Source organism: Furipterus horrens, unplaced genomic scaffold, assembly GCF_987537825.1.
Source record: "Furipterus horrens unplaced genomic scaffold, mFurHor1.1.pri manual_scaffold_5, whole genome shotgun sequence".
Lineage (NCBI taxonomy): Eukaryota > Metazoa > Chordata > Mammalia > Chiroptera > Furipteridae > Furipterus > Furipterus horrens.
This window is the reverse complement of record NW_028327175.1, coordinates 32,695,631-32,701,630: the sequence shown is the minus strand read 5'-3', so window position 1 is coordinate 32,701,630 and position 6,000 is coordinate 32,695,631.

Sequence of the window (6,000 nt, the reverse complement as noted above, 5' to 3'; positions counted from 1 at the left end):
AATGAAAATAAGAGTAGAATTCAACCAAGTGGATTTGAGGTATTCTTATTTCCTACTCTCCATTCAGTGAGAGGGCGAAACCCTCTCTGCCCCATGTCCATACATGCATTTCTCTGCTGAAATTCCATCTTGTAGGGGTAGAAAACTCTGTCCATCATCTGGGATAGTGGAGGAAATGAAGCAGTCTGCTTCTGCAGCAACTAGACCACAGAAAATACAGAAATTCTGTTAGATTTCCAGTAGATTGCACTCCCCCATTAAGGAACCTGGTTATAAACTTTGTTTTAGTGCACCAATTGTTAGGGTTGCCTCAACATCGTCAACTTCAGACTTCTCCAAAAGGATGATATGGCTTGGAATTATTTGCTTTTGCTTTTGGAATACAAGTGGAAGTAAAAATTCTTCCACAGTTTAGGAATTAAGGATTAAAGTCAGAGTCTGGGCCATGGTAGCTTCCATTTCCATAAGTTTGATAAACAGGAATGTCTTCCTACTGCCAGGGTGGATGCCTCAGGGACCCAGATGAGCTGGGGTAGAATTTTCCTGAAGGGTGCCCTACTTCAGTGCAAACGCTAATCATAAAATAAGTCTTCGAATAGACAGCTGTCATTTTGCACTAGAAAAAACTGTGTTACTGAAAGCAAATGAAATAAGTTTAAAAATAAACTAGACTTACATGACAAAAAGTTAGAAGTTATTAATTTCCAAAAGAGATGTGCACATAACAGAATAGATGACTGTGTGGCCAGAACAGTGCTGGTGCACTCCTACACCCTTCAGGTGACTATTGTTTTTGTTTTATTAATACAGTACCAGTTACACATGCAAAGAGTTAAAATATAAGCCTTAATACATGCCTACTTTTAAACTGTAATGTCCTTATAACACAAGTTCTTATCTGAGGTCTGCACCGTACTTGGCAAACAAGACGTTCTATTTTTTAAACAAATAATTCATTAGGTAATTAAATTCAAGTGAGATTACTCTAATTAAATATACACTGCTGTTGAATCATAATTTCTATGTGGTCTAGTTACAGATGAACAATCTCTTATTCCTGACGAGAAAAAAAAAAAAGCTTTAAAAGAATTCCCTGATGACTGGAAGGAGAGATTTACTGGAGCTCCACAGAGGTCATTTCAAGAAGAAAGCGATGCCAGTACATACATGAGAAGGGTTGGGGGGGTCCTCATGTCTGGAGATTCCAGAAGTTTGGACTGTATACTCTGGGTTCCACTGAAAGGATTTGTGGAACCAGGCAGGAAGCCACTCACAGTGACCTTCCTTGCTAGGTTATCTGCATGCTCACAACCCTGCATGGGGCAGTGTGGGGGTGGGGGCTCCCTGCACAGTTTCAGCACCAGCCCACTAGGCCCCAAGTGCAAAGAGCTGGAGGCCAATGGTGGCCCAAAGGCCACAGGACTTAAATAAAATGAAGTCATTTGTCCTCCATGCGGGTGGTCCAGTGGCTCCCTCCAAAGGCATCCAGAGCCACAGCCACAACTTTGCTCATGGAAGAGGGGTAGGGGGAGAAGTGCAGAAGTCCCAGCTGGCTTTGATCTTCCCCTCCTGGCTGCAAAGAGCGGACAGTCGGCTGGGCTGAGTGGCAGGCCCGGTTTCACTTGTCAGACACAGGAAGTACACCTGTACTGCCAGCATTTACAACACCAAGCTCCGGGATGGCATTGATTTGGGACGGGTGAAATACAAACACAAACTAATTAAACACTGCATAATGGAGCCCTACAGGAACACAAATAAAGCAAATAAACATGAGTGCAGCTGGTGCAGCATCCTACCTCTGCCCCCAAGCAGCAGTCTGGTGACATCAAATTATAAACCCTGAAAACCCTCACACTGTTCCTGTTGATCAGGTTGGAGGCATAATGGAAATGATCTGGTTAATTAAGGGGAGGTTTTAAAAATATTTACATGTGCACATGCATGTAATTCACTTCCTCAGACACTCCCAGCCACTGTGGTCTATTTCTCTGTGCCGCCATGGTGGGAAACCCCTGCAGGTTCAGAAGCTCCAGGTCCCTGGTCTCATTTTGTCTGCCTGCCCACTTCCAGGTAGCCAAACCCTGACTCTTTTCAAGCACTGCTTTGAAATTCTAACCATCCCTGTCTCTTGCTTCTGGGCCTCTTCCTTCCAGCGTTTTCTGAAGTCTCTAAGAGGCTCTTCTCTCGGGCAGTACTTGGCTCTTCCCACCGAGGCGCTCCTCTCATTGGGGTCCCCTTAATCCAGCTCCCACTGGGTTGTGCTCTCCATCAGGAGGCACCAGAGCCCTCTTTGACAACTCCTCACCTCCGTGGCGGTGCGCTTGGTTTGGCGTGGCAGGAGAGTGCTGTCTGGGCACTGGATCACGGTAGCCCGCGGGATCCCATCCCTGGCCTGGCGCCCTTGGGCACAGGCTTACAGCTGAGCTCTTCTCGCAGGTCATTGCTATCTCAGATTGTTTGGAACTTGCCTCACTGTTTCCCCTCTGGGTGGCTTCCTAGTTCTGCTGGAGAAAGGTGCAAAGTCCTAATGAGTATTTAACAAGACTCATAAATCAGGATGCTCACGTTGGGGCACAGGGGCTGACTAGGGTACGGAGGTCCCGGCCTGGTCAGGGCGCCCACCCCTGGCCATTTTGAAAAGCAGTTGAGGAGGTCATGGCACTGTCAGCTGTATCCCCATCCTTTGTGTTAAAGGTAGGTCCCCGTATTGGCTCCAGGGAGTGGTCGGTCCCTCTGTGAGCTTTCTCCTCTTCTTCAGACCTAGGTCATTGGAGCTTTGAAACAGTGAAGAATTATTTTACAATAAGTAAAATCATAAGTGAGGATTGCTATTTGGTTTGCTTAATTTTATTCTTAATGTAAATATGCTGGTTGGTGGGAAGGGATCCAAGACTAACTGTACTGAGGGGCCGGGGACTGAAAAGGACACAATCTTTTTTAGGACTGGAACAGCAATTCCCTCCTGTTTAGAAAACTACTACTCACCCTATCCTCATAATGATAACAAGTAAACTTTCCACCAGGCTTTAAAATCAATTTAACAGTCAACTTGGTTCAAACTCATAAGGTTTGCCAATCCTTCCCCAATCCCAGCCCCAGCCTTACCCCCACTCACCGGGGCCTCAGAACGTTCTTCTTCCCCACCATAGCTGCTCCCTCCCTCATAGCCAAGGCCACACACTGATGGAACCCCGCACACCCACGGGTGCCCCCAAAGGTCCACATCCTAGCCAGATCGTGTCGAGTCAGGGCTTTCCCGTTAGAAGGTCCCGGTCAGCTGCCACTGTGGAGTTTTGTGGGGCTGCGCTGCTGGTGACAGGTGCCAAGTGCCACTGGTCCGTGAGTGGAGGTCCTTACGGAGCACCTGGGCACGCAGATCCCAGCCCGGAAGTTGGCCAGGCGGAGCTCCGATCAGACCGCGCATGGACTCCTAGGTCTGGTGGCTTTGCACCCCTGGGCGGCTCTGCCTCTATCTCAGTGAAGACTGGGTGGCGACTGGAAAGGGAGCCACTCCCGCTAGGAGCACCTTCCATAACGCTGGATGGGCCTGCCCAAGTCATTCCCGTGCCAGGCAGGGACCTTGGCTGAGAGTCTGGGAAGCTGGTCTCTTCAGGTTTGCCTTCTTAGAGCTACACTGTTGGAAGCTATCGGCTTTCAAAGGCGGGCGCTGGAGCCCCACTGCCGGTCCCCCCTCCCTTGCCTGAGGCGCGCAAGACCCGGGCACTTCCTCCTATTTGCCCCGCTCCTTTAGGATCAGCAGTAGGATGGGCCTAGACCCTGGAGGGCTGAGAAAGTGAGCTGGACCTGCATGAAGAGGATATTCAAGGCAGGGCCAAGGTATCTGGTTAGAGCCTCTCTCCTGGCTCAGGCACCCTGGGCCTTCTATCACCCTGCTTAACCATTTGATGATTAAAAATGAGTAGAGGGCTGGCGAGAGGACACTCTCCTTGGCAAAGCTTAGTCAGGAAGTTCTCAAGCCTTCTCTGCCCCTCCCTCTCTCCAATGGGCTACTTTGGAGGCATTTTTCTTACTGCTTTCTAGTTCTCTACGTTCTAATTTTCTGGTAAAGGGTCAAGGAGAAAGAAGGGAAGAGGTGAGTTAAGTTGTCCAGGGTCTGCTAGGATCCCAGCCCATAGCTGTGTTTACCTGTTGCCCTGAAATGTGACACTGAAGTTTGCTAAATGAGACAGAGCTGAAGCTAGATCTTTCGTTTGTTTTGGATGTAGGGGAGAAGGAGTTGGGGTGCCTAGAGGTAGGCTGGGGAGCAGGAGGAAGCTGTGGTTAGGGACTTCCCTAAGCAGGAGTGCCAAGTGCCTGCCTCTTCACTGCCCCTCCCCACCCCCAATCTGTCACAGCAGAAAAAAAGCCCAGGCAGTTTCAGGAGGTTTCTGGAGAGATTTGGGGGCTTCGGCAAGAATGTGGGGGGACACAATAGCATGAAAAGGAAGAAAACCTGACAACAGAGAAATTACAGCCACATTATAGAGTTGGTGATGACTACTGTTACGTGGTAGTTCTGTGTCTGTCCTCAGACCTTAAAATGGGAAAACGGGAGCCTTTCTAATGCTGCGGAAGTCCCTAGGTTTCCCTGATCCTGGCAGTTGGTGTCCAGGATACGGGTGGCCCCAGGTCACCAGCAGCATGCTGGGGACAGGGCCCGGTAATCAGCCTCAGTCCGGCGGCTCGGAACGGGCCCACACTGAGTACGACTTCGGAGTCCGTAGATGAAATTCCTGCGGGGTCCAGTGTACCGAACCGCGGCAGCAGGGAGTCCGCTCCGCGCTCTGGCTGCCGCGTGGGAGGTGCGAGGCAAAGTGGCCCCAGAAGTCCAGGAGGGTAACCTGGGCCACGGGGACCAAGCTAGCGAGCAAAGCTCAGGGGCTGCCTACTCGACCTGTCCGAGCATAGGGAGACGAGGAGAGAGGAGCGTGCACTCAGCCTCTGAGCCCTAGAGTGGCCAGGCCCTCGGCGACCCGGAGCCAACCCGCAGCGACGCATCCGGCTCTATTGGCTCGCTCTTTCCGCGGGGCGGAGGCTGGAGAGAAAAGAGGGACGTCCTGTCCCCAGCCTGGTCTTGGAGCAGCCTCAGGCCGGCGTCCTCCACTCGTTTATTTTCTGTATCTGGACATCTAGGGGACAAACGAGGGGCGCCCAAGCCACACTGGCTTCTCCTGTCGCCAGGTTGGGCATCGGAATGTTTCCATCCCGCTGCTTTGATGCTGTAGTTGTAAAGAAAAACGTCTCTCGCCCCCCAAACTCTATCATAGACGGCATCTGCCTCCATCAGCAAGCGGCTTCTCAGCCAGGGTTCCCTTTCTCAAAGTTTCCACAACAGCGAAAACGTGCAGAACTCGGCCTCTTTCCGCTTCTCCAAGTGCAGCAAGGCCGGTCACTGCCAGATGACTTACTACCTAATGGGGCTCCCTTGGACGCCACGACCGCGTCGGATGTCACGACACGCAGGTTTAGTGGAGCACCGAGGGCACCTGGGTGCACTTCTGCCAGACGTCCACGGAAGCAAAGGCAGCTCGGACCTTTGAAGAGAGGCTTCTCCCCATCGGCTATTACTGCGCCCCGGCCAGCCCCAACGGTGGAAAAGCAGGAGCCGATTTGTTTTTGTGAAATAGTAGACACACCTCGGCTGCGAAACAGCAAACCCCGGTGTCCGACAGCTGTAAACCGGTGTCGACAGGTTGTCAGACAGCTGCGGGGGCTGGTCGGGAAAGAGCCCGCGGCCGCGGGGCCCGCACCGGCTGCCCCGCCGTTCGCGCGCACACCGCAGGCGGAGGTGGCCCGGCCGGCGCGGGGCACCACGTGCTCGCCGGGAGGGGCGGGAGAGGCCGGCGAGGGCGGGCGGGAGGCTGGGAGGAGGACGGGAGCTGAGCCGGGGGCGGGGCCAGCGCTCAAGGGGATGCCAATCAAAGCATCAACTTCAAATTGTGTCTGAGAGCCCCGCCGCCGAGCGGAGGGCGGCCGGCGCAGTCGGCGCGGGATCGT